Source organism: Ovis aries, chromosome 7 (genome assembly GCF_016772045.2).
Source record: "Ovis aries strain OAR_USU_Benz2616 breed Rambouillet chromosome 7, ARS-UI_Ramb_v3.0, whole genome shotgun sequence".
NCBI lineage: Eukaryota > Metazoa > Chordata > Mammalia > Artiodactyla > Bovidae > Ovis > Ovis aries.
This window is the reverse complement of record NC_056060.1, coordinates 100056972-100073534: the sequence shown is the minus strand read 5'-3', so window position 1 is coordinate 100073534 and position 16563 is coordinate 100056972.

Sequence of the window (16563 nt, the reverse complement as noted above, 5' to 3'; positions counted from 1 at the left end):
AAAGTGAAATGGATGCTGGAGTGTTTTGCAAGTAGAACATGTAAAGCGTAAATAAACAGACAGTAATTCCTCGTGATTTGCCCTCCGCAGTTAGGGATGTTCGTACAAACCCTTCCTAGCAGAGTGTTCAGTTCCAAGAAGCTGAAAATCAAGATGACAAAGCGTTGTTTACGAGCAAATTCCAGGGTCTGGAAGTAAGAAGGAAGTATGGCTCAAGTCCACGGATTATTTTTCCCTTCAGGATCGAGCCTCCGTTTTAACCTAACAGCACCCCTTGTTTCAGGGGCCCCCCCTTTTCTCCTCCAGGCCACTAGACCGGGACTGATGGGAGCGGGGAGAGTTCAGAGGGCAGGGGACCCAAGTGTGCTGACTGATGATGCTCTTAAACAAGGCGCTGTCTCTTGAGCTCCAGGTGTTCCCGTGGCCTGTCGCTGGGGGACACCCACCACCCTTGGACCTGGCTCCTCGGGCCTTCCTGGGGACACTGGGCGGTGCCGGAAAGGGGCAGAGGAAGCGGAGCTGTCAGAGCTGGGGATGGGCAGCGGAGCCTGTGTTTGCTCCCTCGCAGTGGCCAAGACTGTTTACCTTCAAGTCTGTGTTTTTCACGGAAGCGGAGACCAGCAGAGGAAAAACGCCCTTGTGAAAACACTTCCATGAATTTATTTTGTTCATCTGGAGGGACACGACCCCTCAGCAAGGCCTCTGGGATTTGACGTGGTCAGGATGAGGCTGGCCAGACTCTGGCTGCTGAGAATCCGCCTCCACCTGGCACCCGGTCTGCTGGGTCCATGATAGGAGAACAAGGGGCCGCCTGGGCTCTGCAGGGGGCACTCATCCCCACGGGGCCCCTCAGTAAACTTCAGGTCTGTCTTTCACCTGAGGAATGAACGAGGGAATCAGGAGTCCTGGGTCTGTGGGGCCAGGTCTGCGAGTGCAGGAACCTGTGACCTTGGACAAGTCACTGAAGCGCTGGGTCTCATGGTTCTGCTCTCAAAGTGGGTCAAAATCTCCTGCCTCACAGGGCTGCTGTGGGACCAAATGTGGAAGTGGGCACGAGATGATGCGCCTTCTTGACTGCCTGAACAGGGCAGGGCTAGCGCCTGGGGACGGGCGTCTGTGCGGGGACACAGTTCCCTCGCTGGAGCAGGAAGAGGTTCCAAGAAGCTTCTGAACCAAGCCCAGGGGATGATGCTTAGAGCTCATGGACCACCTGGGAAGCCAGGTGTGTTTCATCCGGGCCAGACGAGAGACCCGGGCAATCAGGGGAGCACACAGAGGAGGCGTCCAAGGATGTCCTCCCAAAAGAGGGAGAAGGGCCTTGGGAGATATGGAGTACTTAGCACTTAGTACTAATCTAATATACTCTGCTTATCTAAGTACTACTGGGTGTACTGAGTACTTAGTGTGCTGAGTACTGAGTAGTACTGAGTACTACTAAGTGCTGAGTACTTAGCTCTTAGATAGACAGGACAGGCTCTCCTGGGAGGGGACAGTGTCGTAAGCGACACCCTGGAGGGTGGGTTGCCCACAGCATGTTTGGAAAAGGCCAGTTGGGTGAGTGTGCCGAGTGGAGGAATTGTGCACAGCAGTTAGGGGGCTGCAGGTAAAAGGGGAAAGGAGAGCTGGCAATGAGCCTGAATGCGAGGCCCAGGGGCTGAGGTCTGTACTGAGCAGAAAGCTTTCTCAGGAGCAGATGATGGGAAACCAAGCCAGCTAGCTTGAGCACAGTAGAGACTGTTTCAGCTCAAACAACTCAAACCTTTGGGGGCTGGGAGACGGGCTTCAGGCAAAGCTTTATCCAGGACCATGCTGTCTCAGCACTGCTCCTGAGCGGTGGCTCCTCTTTCTAGGGGGATCTGCCCTGGGCTTGAGGTAGCCCCCAGCACACTTATCCAGGTTCACATCCTGAGAGGAAGGAGGGCATCTCCTCAGAACTCCAGGCCAGCATCCAAGGACGTGTCACTTGCCTTTAACATGTCCCTGTGGCCAGGCCAGCCTCCCACCTGGAACCGAGTTGCACGTGTGCTAAGTCACTTCATTCACGTCTGACTCTCTGTGGCCCCATGGACTGCATTCTGCGAGGCTCCTCTGTCCGTGGGCTTCTCCAGGCAAGAATACTGGAGTGGGTTGCCATGTCCTCCTCCAGGGGATCTTCCTGACCCAGGGGTCAGTCCCCAGCCTCTTACATCTCCCACACTGGCAGACAGGTTCTTTACCACTAGCGCCACGTGGGAAGCCGGAACTCGGGGTGAGATTGGTCCTACTCAGATCACATGCCTGAGCCTCCAGGATGGGCCAGCCAGGGAAGTGTTCCTAGGAGGAGGGGGCACAGCCTGTCCTGCAGACTCATCCTGCCTGCAGGGAAGCGCTACACCGAGGGACACGCCGGGGCACGTCCCTGGGACTAGGCTGAGTCTCTGGGAGGCCTGGCCCCACAGGAGTGAGCCTGGCGTTTCAGCAGTGGCCTCCACATAACAGAAAACTGGTTCAGTGCCCACGCACCCACACCAGCCCCAGGAAAGCTGGAGATGCGTTGCACTGGGTCCTCAGCTCTTGGGCCTGCAGATGGCAGGGGTATGGGACAGGCTGAAGCTGGAGCTGTGGCTGAGCCCCAGGGATGGGGCTCTGGACCGAGCAGCGGCCCCGGGCCTTCCCCGGGCACCAGTGCCCAGCTCGCTCATCAGCCCCCTCTCCCACCTGCACATCTTCTCTCCCCTTTAATCCAGCAAAAAGCTTTTATCTTGTTTTCCTCTGCAGTAGAACCCGAGGATTTAGGTCTTTTGCATTTCAAATGTTTATTGGTGCTTTAATTTAAACCCCCAGAACTAATTCTGGGAGCCCCATCTCCATGTGGGCCCCTGGGGTACTGAATCCTTTTTCTCATTGCCCCCCCAACCCCTGCCCATCTCATCAGACTAATGTGGTCCAGTGGGGTTTGGGAGTGTGTGGTTTTAAGAGTGGGGGAAAAAGAGGGTTTTTGATATTGAACTGTGGTTTTAGTCTTTTAAATTTGGGTGGTTTCCATGGTAACTGGTAAGTTAGCTTCTTTGTTCTCTCCAGTTTTTTAGAGAAGCTGAGACAGCTCTGGGTAGCTTCTCAAGCGGGTTTGGATCTAAGCCCCTGAGTCCCTTGGGAGTGGCGGGGGGTGGGCTACAGCCCCAGGGGTTGGGAGCGGCACCCGCTGGGGCCCCATCACCGCTTAGGAGGGAAGCCAGTCAGGATGAGCCCCACGTGGACCCGACTGCCCTCCCCACATCTCCCAGAGGTGCCAGACTGGCCGATCAAGGCCCAGGGGCTCCGTGCGCCTGCTGGCAGCCCAGGCCAGCTCCCCACGGGGGTGGGCTGGCGTGCGAAAGGGAGAGGAGCCCTCCCGTCCTCAGGCTCAGCATCCCCACCGCCCGCACTTGGGAAGAGCCGCCTGGGCTCGTCCTCCTGGGAGCCACCGGCGTTGCCCTGACCATCTGTGGGCTCAGGGCCTCCTCTCTCAGCCCCAGCCCCCGCAGAGCAGGCGTCGTCCTGACCATCTATGGGCTCAGGGCCTCCTCTCTCAGCCCTGGCCTCCGCAGAGCGGGCGGTGGCTTCACCCAGAAGTCCTGCTGTCCCCTGGGGTCTGCTCTGGGGTGAGCCCAGCGCCCCAGTGACTGTCGGGCCCGCTTTAGCCTCCCCTCAGCATCCAGCGCCATGCTCGTCGACTGTTCCTGACCTACCGGGTCCACACCCGGCTCCTGGCAGGAGGCAGAGGGAACCCGCCAATAGCCGGCCAGGGCTGTTTACAGGCTGTGGACCGGGAGAAGGGGGCCAGCGTGGGGAACGGGAGCATCCCCGGCTGGACACTGCCCCGGCCGCCACTCCCACCAGCCACGGGCAGGAGCGCCCTCAGAGGGACCCTGGGCTGCAGGGGAGGGCTGCCCACCTGGGCCGGGACCCTCACACTCACACACACACTCAGTCACACACACGTGCACACAGTCATGTGCACACAGTCACACACGCATGTGCACACACTCACACTCACATGCAGTCACTCACAGTCACACACGCAGACACACACATGTTCACAGTCACATACACATGCACACTTACACACAGTCAACACACACACAGCCACATTCACACACTCAGTCAACAGACACACACAGTCACATTCACACATATTCACACACTCACAGTCAACAGACGCACACAGTCACGTTCACACATATTCACACACTCACACACACAGTCAACAGACACACACAGTCACGTTCACACATATTCACACACTCACACAGTCAACAGACACAGTCACACACGTTCACACATACACACATGTGCACACACACACTCATGTGCACACAGTCACTCACGTACACACGCTCAGTCACACACACTCACGTGCACACACTGTCACACATGTGCACAGTCACACACACTCGTGCACACTGCCACTCACACTCACGCACAGTCACTCACACTGTCACACACTCACACACACGCACACACACGCACACATTCATGCACATGGGCACACAGCCACACACACACACACATGCACATGCACTCCCACACAGTCACATGTATGCACTCACGTGCACACACTTGACACACATGTGCACACATGCACACAGTCACACACACACATGCACACACTTAGTCACTCACATACACACACATACACACTCATACACACAGTCACACAGTGACAGACACACAGTCACACGCTCACACACACGCAGTCACTCCCACACACTCATGTGCACACATGACTGCACACACACATGCACACACTCACACGTCCACACAGTCACACACATGTGCACACAGTCACACATACACACACACAGTCGCTCTCTCTCTCTCTCTCACACATACCCACAGCTACAAGGGCACAGCCCCTGCCAACTCATGGCCCAGCAATGACTGGTCCCCTGCCCTTCAACCTGCCTGAGTGCCTCCCCTAGGCCGACGCCAACCAGAAGCCAGCAGGTGAGGGGCCCACTGAGGCCGTGGAGGCAGGCCAGCCCCACTCGCAGGCGCTGAGCAGCAGGGAAGGGCGGAGATGAGTCTGGGGGTACGCGGAGAGCGAGCAGCCCGACAGGCCCCCGGCTCCCCACTGCCCCCTTGAGTCAGGCAGCCCCTGCCTGGCCCGCGTCTTGGTCTCCCAGCCAGTCCTCACACTGTTCCCTGCGCCCCGTCTGTTCACAGTCAGGACCCTCTCGAAGGGTCCTTGCGACCTTGCTGCCCACCCAGCCCATCCTTTTTTCCTATAATTTACATGCTGGCTGGGTTTCAGGTGCGGCATGCAGGTTCCAGTTCGCGGACCAGGGACTGAACCGGGCCCTCTGCACTGGGAGCCTGGAGCCTTCGCCTCCTGACCGCCTGGGGAGTCCCCACCCAACCCATCCTGAGCAAGCGTTCACGGGCACCACCATCCCCCCCGCCCCGCCCTGCGGCTAGAGGTGAGACCGGGTGCTCAGCAGGTGCCATCAGGAGGGCGGTGGGCCGGGGACCGCTGGGTTTCGGAGCCCGCCCCAGGCCGCCCTCCCCGGGCCCCGCCCCGCCCCGCCCCACCCCGCCCCGCCCTCCCCGGGCCCCGCCCCACCCCGCCCCGCCCTCCCCGGGCCCCGCCCCGCCCCGCCCCGCCCTCCCCGGGCCCCGCCCCGCCCCGCCCCGCCCTCCCCGGGCCCCGCCCCTCCCCGCCCTCCCCGGGCCCCGCCCCGCCCCGCCCCGCCCTCCCCGGGCCCCGCCCCGCCCCGCCCTCCCGGGCCCCGCCCCGCCCCGCCCTCCCCGGGCCCCGCCCCGCCCCGCCCGCCCCGGGCCCCGCCCCGCCCCGCCCGCCCCGGGCCCCGCCCCGCCCCACCCCGCCCCGGGCCCCGCCCCGCCCCGCCCTCCCCGGGCCCCGCCCCGCCCCGCCCTCCCGGGCCCCGCCCCGCCCCGCCCTCCCGGGCCCCGCCCCGCCCCGCCCGCCCCGGGCCCCGCCCCGCCCCGCCCGCCCCGGGCCCCGCCCCGCCCCGCCCTCCCCGGGCCCCGCCCCGCCCCGCCCCGCCCCGCCGTTCTAAACGGACCCCCTTCCGTGATCAGTGGCAAGGCACCCCACCCGAGCTGGACTCTGCCGAGAAGAGACCACGCGTGGACCAGCCCTGGCCTCCAGGACGCTCTCAGCCAGGTGGGCTGGTGTGGGGTGGTGCGGGGGAAGGGCGAGCTGAACTGGGTGGAGGCCACACGCGCCCCAGAGCGGCACTCACCACCGCGCCGCAGTGTCGGTCAGCTGGCCAGTTCGGTGGGCCCCCCCGGCCCCCCGGCCCCTGCGCCGGGAGATCAGGACTCGAGAGGGCACGTCCTGATGGGAGCTGGGAGAAGACCCATGGTCTCGGCTCGAAGCAAAACCTCGGGCCAGCTGGGACCTTTCATCCTCGGGGTCCTAACCCAGGAGGGAATCGGGACACCAACGGGGGGTTGTGATTTTCGGGGACAGAAGGTGCCTCTGGGCCTGGGGAGGGCTCACCACCCTATGGGGACGGCTTCCCTCATAACTCAGTAAAGAATCTGCCTGCAATGCAGGAGACCTGGGTTAGATCCCTGGGTCGGGAAGATCGCCTGGAGAAGGAAATGGCAACCCACTCCAGTATTCTTGCCTGGAAAATCCCATGGACAGAGCAGCCTGGTGGGCTACAGTCTATGGGGTCACAAAGAGTCAGGCACAACTTAGCAACTAAACCACCACCACCACCTGCAATACTGGGGACCTATTTCTTTACCTGGTGAGTGGAGTGCTCAGCCCGGTTATCTCAGAGTGCCTTCCCGGCTCCTAAAGCTGGGAAAGCCAGCCTCGGCCCTTCCTATAGGCCTCTTTCCAAGGAGAACCCCGTGCAGGGTGGGATTTTTCTCCCTGCGATCATGTCTGGCAGGAGGGGAAGGCAGGCAGGAAGCGTGGCTGGTGGCTGGACCCCGGGCCAGAGGACTGCAGGCCCGCCCAGGGCAGGTCAGAGTTCTGGACGTGAGCAGCTGCTTCCCTGCAGATTCTCAGGCCAGAGCTGAGCGGAAGGTCGGCAGGCCGGCCAAGAGCCACCTGAGCCAGCCTGGCCTGGCCTCGCTCGAGGAAGACTGACTGCAGGAGGCCAGCAAGTCTGGGGTGGGCAGGCGTGTGCACGCGGGGTGTGCACTCGGGGTGTGCCCCGGGTGAGCAAGGGCTCCCAGGGGGGCGGTGTGCACACTCGTCTGGTGCGTGCCTGGTAATCACCGCCGTGGCCTTCGACCTCACGATATTCCACAGCATCCTTGTTGTCTGGTCGCTCAGTCGTGTCCGACTCTCTGCAACCCCATGGACTGTAGCCCGCCAGGCTCCTCTGTCCAGGGGATTTCCCAGGCAAGAATACTGGAGCGGGCTGCCATTTCCTTCTCTAGAGGATCTTTCAGACCCAGGGATCAAACCCACGTCTCCTGCATCTCCTGCACCGGCAGGTGGGCTCTTTACTGGGCCACCTGGGCTTCCCTGTGGCTCAGACAATAAGGAACCCACCTGCAATGCAGGAGGCCTGGGTCCAACCCCTGGGCTGGAAAGCCCCCCGGAGGAGGGAACGGCCACCCACGCCAATGTTCCATGGCCCCAAACACCCAAGCGTCCTCTCCTGCCCCGGCCCGGCCCTGGCGCAGCGAGCCTCCGACAGGAGGGCTGCCCCGGCCAGGCCGCACTGAAGGGAAGAGCGTGCGCTAGCTGGCGGGGGGAGCGAGGGTCCTCTCTGCTGCTCTGTCTCGGCGGCCGCCCTGCCCGTGTGTGCACGGCTGTGCGCAGGTTTGCACCTGGATGCTCGCATGGGTCTGTTTCACAAAGAGCCTGCCCCTCACCTTTCCATAGCAACTTGACAGAAGGCATCCCCTCACGTCATTTCAGAGGAAGGAGTCTGAAGTTTGGAAGCAGGAGAATCAAGTTCCCAGCCCAGCTCGACCCAGGAGCCCAGGAGGGGAAAGTGGTTCAGAGCAGCGGCAACCCGCCTCGACCAGCAGACTAGAAGGAGGGGGCAGGAGGCAGACGCAAGCAGGCTGCTCGCACGAGGCCCAGAGACTCGCTCTCCACGTGAGTCTGGGAAGCAGCTGCAGCAGCTGCCCGCCTGCTGAGCCGCTCAGCCTGCCGAGGGGTCCTCGCATCCACAGAGCCTCCTGACACCCCGGCACGGCCGGCTCCACTCGGCAGGGGATCCCGGGAACCCAGGCAGCAGGGTCAGGACTCAGAGCTGGGTGTCCTGAGGCCAACATCCGGGCTCTCAGCGCTGCCCCCAAAACAGCGGGCAGGGCACAGGGCCCCTGGGCACGTCTGTACATCCTTCTCACTTGGGACGTCAGCATCGCCCACTGGGGCCCTTTCCTTGATCCATGCGTCACTGGAGATCAAGGGGGAGGCAAAAGATGGGAACCACCCAGTTGCCCATCAGCAGATGAACGAACAGCAAACTGGGGCCTCTGCAAACAGTGGCATATTGCTCAGCCATAAAAGGGAACAAGTTCCCCCACGACCTCTCTTATTAGTGGCTTCTGTCTCCACTGAAGTCGAAAAATGTGTGCAAAGATTACATGAGTGACTCTGTGTCAAGGGCTTAAACCAACACTTGGCACCGACTGAGTGCTATTTCAGTGTTGCTTAAAATAATATAGTTGAGATTGCATGAAGGGCAAGGAAGGGATCACCAGCGCCTTCACATCTCTAGTTCAGACGATGACTGGACGTAAGTGCCCCTGAAGGGGAAGCTTCCACCCTCCACGGGCAGAGTTCCCGTCCTCCGAGCCCTCCTCTCACACCTGAGGCTTCTGTGGAAACTGCCCTGACTTTAGAGCAGCCCAGCTTCCTAGTGGTTGGGAACTGGTCCAGAGGGGAGAAGCTGATCGAAGCCACGCCAACCACCGTCTAGGGCAGACAGGATAGTGCCCCCCAACGAGGCCCACATCCAGTTCCTGGAACTTGTGGAAATGCTCCGCTACATGGAAAGAGAGACTGCAGATGTGGTGAAGCATCTTGAGGTGGAGAGAACATCCTGGATTGTCCAGATGGACCAAAACGAATCACGAAGGTCTTATAAGAGGAAGGTAGGAAAGTCACAGTCAGAGGAGATGTGATAACAAAAGCAGGGCCGTAGAGAGAGGTTTCCAGACGCTGCTCTTAAAGAGGAAGGGGCCGTGAGCCGAGGAATGCAGGCGACCTCTAGAAGCTGGGAGAGGCAAGGAAGCGGATTCCCTCCTGAGGCTTCCAGAAGAAACCAGTCCTGCGGACACCGTGATTTTAGCCTCGTGCACGTAACTTCAAACCAGGACATGGGAGCAACCTAAAGGCCCATCGACAGCGGAGTGGATAAAGCGGCTGTGGTGCATACATACAGTGGAGTGCTGCCCAGCCATAAAAAGGAACAAAACTGGGCCATTTGCAGAGCTGCGGATGAACCTAGAGGGTGTCGTGCAAAGTGAAGTCAGTCAGAAAGAGAAAGACAAATACCATAGACTAATGCATACATGTGAAATCTGGAAAATCATATAGATGGTCTCATCTGCACAGCAGAAAGGGAGACGCAGACAGAGAATACATGTATGGATGCTGAGAGGAGGGGTGGGAGGACTTGGGAGGCTTGGGCTGACAAATAGGCACTATTGGTGCTCTGCATAAAATAGACAGCTAATGAGGATGCTCTGAATGGCGCAGGGACCTCTGCTTAATGCTCTGCCGTGACCTAAACGGGGAGGAAATTAAAAGAAAGAGGAGCTGTATCTGCATGTAGAAATGATTCATTTTGCCAAAGAGTAAAAAATAACACAATATTGTAAAGCAACTGTACTCCAATAAATATTACTTTTTAAAAAAAAGTGAGTTCAGACTTCTGACTTCCAGGACCGTAAGATAATGCGCTGTTTTAAGCCGCAGAGCCTGTACTTGTTACGGTAGCAACAGGAAACTAACACACAGCCCGTTGCCCAGAGTCTCCCGCCCGGCTCAGCTGGAGAATTCAAGAGGAGGCAAACTGCAGCGGAATCCTCCCCAGAATGTGGGAAGGTGGGCCGATACAGATGGTCTCCACCCTGCTGCTACTGCAGACTCAGGAGGGGCGGCAGCCACAGTTCCTAGGGCAGGGGAAGCCGGGCTGTGAGGAAGGCTGGAAGGACAGGCAGTGTGCAAGGCGAGAGAGCCGGAGGCCGCACGCAGCAGCAGGGTCCCAGCCCCAGAAGAGCCCGAGTCCTGGGGCACCTGCCCTTCCTCCAGCTCCGCTGTTCAGCCTTTACTTCCCTTGGTACGACTCTGTCGCCTTCCATGTGAAATAATCACTGGATCATTGGATTACAACCAATATGTCCACGGATGCAGTTTCTTCGGTACGCTGTAGGGCTGGGTTGAACATCTGGATCGGTATATTTTTGCATCTAGGTGTACAGCCCGGCCTGTTGTTTTCCTTCCTGTCTTGTATTCGGATCTGGCGTGGAGAATCTGTTCTAACATAGTCTCTCTTTTTTTATTCCCTGGAAGGATCTGTTCTATTTTTGGTGGTGGCTTTGTTATCTGTTACTTCAAAACAAATGAACCCAGATATTAGTGACTTAACTACCGTTTTATCGCCTGATTTTGCGGGTGAGGAATTCAGGCAGAGTTCAGATGGGTGATTCTTCTGCTCCATCTGAGGTCAACTGAGGTTGCTAAGCTGCTTCAGTCGTGTTTGACTCTTCGCAAGCCTATGGACTGTAGCCCGCCAGGCTCCTCTGTCCACGGGATTCTCCAGGCAAGAAGACTGGAGTGGGCTGCCATGCCATCCTCCAGGGGGTCTTCCCGACAGAGGTTACTCAGTTTGCTGAATAGCTGGCAAATGGCCTGGCCTGGAGGCTGCAGGCCTCAACCTATTGGGCACCTCGGTGACAACCGCAGATAAAAAGATTAGGCCCAACGGACCGTCCACTGAATCGTCTACATGTGGCCTCTCCAGCATGGAGCTCTCAGGGCTTCCAGAATGTCCTGTGGGCAGAACTGGAAACACGCATGGGACCAGAAACCAGCAACCCCCTCGCCGTGTATCCCATCGCTCGAGGTGGCCACCGTGCCCCAGGGTCACTGCTGCTGCTCCAAAGGCTAAGACCCCGTGCTCCCGGCACAGGGGCCCAGGTTCCACCCCTGCTCAGGGGACTAAACCCCACGTGCCCCAACCACGACCCAACACAGCCAAACAAATGTTAATGAAAAAAAAAAAAGTCACCGTGTTCTCTTAGATTCAAGGGGACGAGACCAAGGCCTCGTCACTCACTGGAGGCGCAGGGCACAGTCTGACAGTGCCCAGCACACGCAGAGATGTTTTAACTTCTGATTATATCCCTTTAGAGGTCCGTTTGTTTTACACTTTCTACTACTTGAGTTGGTTCTCCAGGAAATTCTCCCTTTTATCTAAGTTTTCGTATTTATTGGCATCCAAGTAATGTGAAATGTCCAATGGCTGGACGCAGTCAATGTTCCACACACACACACACAGACAACGAACCTGTTCCTCGTGTGGTTCAGACACACTATCGTCTGCCGGATTCCGTCGTAGCTACGAGCACTGTGTCACAAGCCCTCTGGTGATGGCTTTGCATCCTCGCTGCCTGCATCCCGCTCGTGTACTCGAGCTGACACGTGTTGCTCATCAGCTCATTCAAAGTTGTATCTAATAACGTTTCTAGGAACAGCCTGCAGAGGATTCCCAAAAGGTGGAGGCGGAAAAGCGAAGTGAACGTCGCTCAGTCGTGTCCAACTCTTTGTGACCTCACGGACGGTACAGTCCCTGGAATTCTCCAGGCGAGAATACTGGGGTGGGTAGCCTTTCCCTTCTCCAGGGGATCTTCTCAACCCAGGGATCGAACCCAGGTCTCCCACACTGCAGGCAGATTCTGCACCAGCTGAGCCACCAGGGAAGCCCAAGAGTACTGGGGTGGGTAGCCTACCGCTTCTCCAGCGGATCTTCCCGAACCTTCCACTATTTTGAAGTTAATTCTGGGCTCTAGACCCGAGAACAACCAGCCAGAAGGCGGCACTCTCCCTTTTCCTCTCCTGAGCAGGCTCTCCCACTAGGAAACAGCAAAGAAGTAGGTTCTGAATTCCTCCCTGGTCACAGGTGGCAGCCTGAAAGGGAAGCCCAGGCTGTGGTTTGCAAGGCTGCGTGAAAGAATTTGCCCTGTTTGAACAGCTGCACCCACACCCTGAGCTCCCCTCTGGGACCCTTCAGAAAGGATGAGCTCACTAGCTTTGAGCCAACCACTGGAGCATCACCCACTTCTGGGGTCTGGGGAGCGTCTCTGACCCTGAGTTGGAATCAGGCCGTGGGAGCCCAGGGATGCTGCGTGACGCCTGCCAGCTGAAGACGAAGACGGAGGCGGAGAAGAGAGGAGGGGAGGTGTGACCAGGTGGCTCCCCACGTTCTGGCGGGGCCTAGCTGGGGAGACGGGAGACCGGCTCCTGGCTGGGGGCAGGGAGCATTTCTCAAGGCCTAGCCAGAGCTGGGGAAGGCCCCAGGGGGCCCAGAAGAGAGGGAGCAGCAAGACGGGGTGGAGCAGACGGGAGGCTAACGGAAAAGAGAGCGCCTAACCAGGGGCCTCTCCTGTCGGGGTCCAGGGCCTTTCACAAGAACGGGGTCTCTGCTGCAGACCCAGGCTCTGTAGCAGCCTGGAGGGGTGGGAGGGAGGGAGACGGGCAGGGGCGCTCAGGAGGGGGCATCTGTGTACTGCGGCTGACTCACGTTGCTATTCGGCAGAAACAACACAATCCTGTAGAGCAACTATCCTTCGATTAAAAAATAAATTTAACATTAAAAAATAATTATCTGAAAAAAATAAAAAGAAGGGCTCTCCATCACTGTCCCGCCAACAAGTCCTCAAGGGTGCTGCAGCTCTTTCCGTGGGGGTGCCCTCGGGCCTGGCCTGGCTGAGGGACCAACAGAGCTGCTGGACTCTGGGGAACAGGCACCCGGGGACGAGAGGCTGGTGACTACCATTAGGGCATCCGGAGCGGTGAGGAGCAGAGGCTTAGGTCTGTGTGCTTTCGACAAAGGAAGGAAGTGACAATCCCCAAGAACCAGCGTGAGCTGGATCAGCCAGAGTAAGCAGAAAGCCTGCCCTCGTTTTCTTCTGTGGCATCAGAATTCACCCTGTGTGGAAGGAGAACAGCGTGTTTTTCAACACCGTCCCCTGAAGGAGGAAATGGCAATCCACTCCGGTGCTCCTGCCTGGAGGATCCCATGGACAGAGGAGCCGGGCAGGCTGCAGTCCACGGGGTCGCAGAGCAGGGCACCACCGAGCCGCTGAGCGTGCACACACGTGGTTGCCTGGATGGCAGTGGATGTGCAGCCTCTCACGCACTTTACAACCGCCCTGAAGACACTGAGGCAGACTCAGCACTTGGCAAAATTCACACCACACGGGAAGACAGGATTTGAATGCAGGTATCTGTTTAAATGTGGAACCTGGGTGAATTTCACAGCATCCTGTTGATTCCTCTCAGACTGGTTTCCCAAAAAAAGGCAAACATGAAGACTGAAGACTTCAGGAGGGTGTGTGAAAATGTGAACGGCCAAGGGCTGCCTTGTGGAGCAGGGTTACAGGTCCGGGGCCAGCTCCATCAGGCTTAAGTAGGTCCATGGGTAGAGGCTACCCGGATGCAAGTTTCAACCTTCCAACAACGTTCTCATGCTTACAACTGCTCAAAACATAATGTGCCAAATGGCCTTTATTGGGAGATGAAGTAAATGATGCTATCTTGATAGAGCCAGCTCCTTAAAAAATTATATCCAAGAATTTAAGTATATGGAGAAATGTTCAGTATAAAAAGTGAAAGAGAATTTTTAAAATGTGAATATATTATTCTATTTATATAATATCCAGAACAGGCAAATCCATCAACACAGAAAGTAGATTAGTGACTCCCAGGACTGGGAAGGGGGGTGGGGAAGGACCGCTAACAGGCTCAGGGATTGTTTTGGGTGATGAAAACTAAAATCAGCGTTGACGGTTATACGACGCTGTGAGTGTGTTAACAACTACTGAGCTGTATGCTTTGCAAGTATGAATGTTGTGTGACATGAATTGTATCTCGAAAAAAGAATAAGGGAAATAAAAAGTGTTAACTATCTTTTACAGGGTAGTGGGGTCAGTTGTTATCACAAATCTTATACAATAAACAGCATTTTTATTAGAATCAGAAAAATGGTGGTTTAGTTGCTCACTGGTGTCTGGCTCTTGTGAACCCATGGACTGTAGCCCGCCAGGCTCCTCTGTCCATGGGATTCTCCAGACAAGAATGCTGGAGTGGGTTGCCATGCCCTCCTCCAGGGGACCTTCCCAAAGCAGGGATCGAACTAGCATCTCCTGCACCTGCTGAGTTACCAGTGAAATATCACAAACCTTATACAATAAATAGCATTTTTATTAGAATCAGAAAAATACTTTTATAAAAATGGGCCTGCCTTTTGAGGTTAATAAGTTTCTTGTCATGGAAAAGTTTGAGAATCACCAGATATGGGTACTTGCATTGGAAATGCAATGTATGTGCTGGTCCCTTTAGGAAGATATTATCATTTTATAATTTGTCTTCACTTATTTCTATTTGTTTATAATGATTACACTATATGAACCAGTCCTTAAACTAAAATACTATCATTTTATAATTATTTTCTCACTTGTTTTCTGCTTTTCAAACGCAATCCATTATCTCAAATATTGACTCTGCTATCAGTCTGTGGGGGGGAAAAATTAACTACAAAACATAATAACAAAAAAAGAAAATCCCAACTTGAAGGGTATATTAAGACTCAGAAAGGGAAAGAAAAAGTTTAAAAACAAACTATGCATGCTTATACGCAGCCAGGATAAAAAGGTTATCACGTTATAACAGAACGTTTATGAAATCACCTTACTAGAGGAGGAAACTCTGGGGTTTCCCTTCTATCTTTGTAAAGGTGAAAACAAAACTGAAAAGTGTGGCCTTTGCTGGGACTCCCCTGGCGGTCCAGGGCTCAAGATTCCACACTCCAAATGCAGGGACGAGGGTTCAACCCTTGGTTGGGGAACTAAGATCCCACAGGCCTCAAGGCACAGTCAAAAAATGAAAGTCAATACACCCTCGCTTCCGAGGCTGCTGACACACAGGCAGAAGATTCTTATGCGGGAGACTGCCACCGTTTTCTCTAACCCAGGCTCAGCGATGGTCAGTGGGGCCCCAGCTCCTGGGCTGCGCCAGCCCTCCCGCGGGTTCCGGCGAGCGGCTCCTCCCGCCCCGGCACAGGGCTGAGGCGGTGGGAGAGAAGCGGCACAAGCTATAAAAAACTTGGAGTTTTATTTCCTTCTAAGGCATCCTGAGTCACTGGACGCAGCGGCCCACAGGGCCCGGGGAAGTTCACTCAGATTGGAAGTGTGTGTGTGTGTGTGTGTGTTGTTCTTCCTGAACCAAAACGGCTGAAAAACCAGATGACGTTGTCACTTGGACTGAATCTCCCTCAGGCAGTGAATGGCGGCTTCCTACTTTTGTCCCGCCAGGAGGAGGGAAGTGGCTTCATGATCAGCTTCCTTGACCCACGTTCCAATATTACATCCCACAGTCTTAACAACAAAACTTACCCTCTGCTCCATGGGGTCACAGAGTCGGACATGACTGAGCGACTGAACAGAACCCTCTGCTCCACCCCCAACATTAAGCTGCTGAGACTTTTAAAATCCCATTTATCATCTCCAAGTATACAACAGGCCTATACTCCTTTGCCTCCCACCCTTTAGGCTGCAATTTCTGTTTCAATACCAAGCGATGCCAAGCTGGGGTCAGAATCCTAGAAAGCCACAGGTAGAAGGTACCTGGGCTTCCCTGGTGGCTCAGGGGCAAAGAATCCGCCTGCAGTGCAGGAGACGTGTTAGACCCCTGCGTCGGGAAGGTCCCCTGGAGCAGGAAATGGCCACCTGCTCGTCTTCTTGCCTGGAGAATCCCATGGACAGAGGGGCCTGGCGGGCTGCAGTCAGACATGACTGAGCGACTCAAGGTCCAATAATCTTTTTGAACTGAGGCGTAGAGAGAGAAAGAACCTGTCCGTGGGCTGCGGGCCAGGCCTGAGGTCTCAGCAGACAGCTCCGTCCCCCTGCAGACAGGGGTTGGTGGTGCAGAGGCGGAGGCTCCCAGCGCGTCTCGGGCTCTTAACCTGCGACCATTCCCGCCTTCTCAGCTCTCTCGCGCTTTGTTAAGGAGGCAAGGCAGCCTGCGGAAGGCCCTTCTGCAAACACAGGGGGCGGCCAGATGCTGCTCCTGCTTGCGGACGCAGTCTCGAGACGGGGTCGGGGGCCACGATGTTAGGGCAGTACTGGTTCGGGCCAGGTTTCCACCCCGGAGTTCTCAGTGGGAACTGCACCCCGCCCCCGGCCCCTCCCCCGGGCCCACCACCCGGCCCCCGCCCTTCCTCAGCTGTCCTGCTCGGGACTTGGGCAGAAGCCGCTGCTTATGCAACTGTAAATTCCCAGCTAATATTTAACCCCCATCTAATTTCTAAAGTGTACTTCTTCACACAATTTCTAAAGAGACTTGAATTAACCTTGAGGTTAAAGAGGAAAATCTTT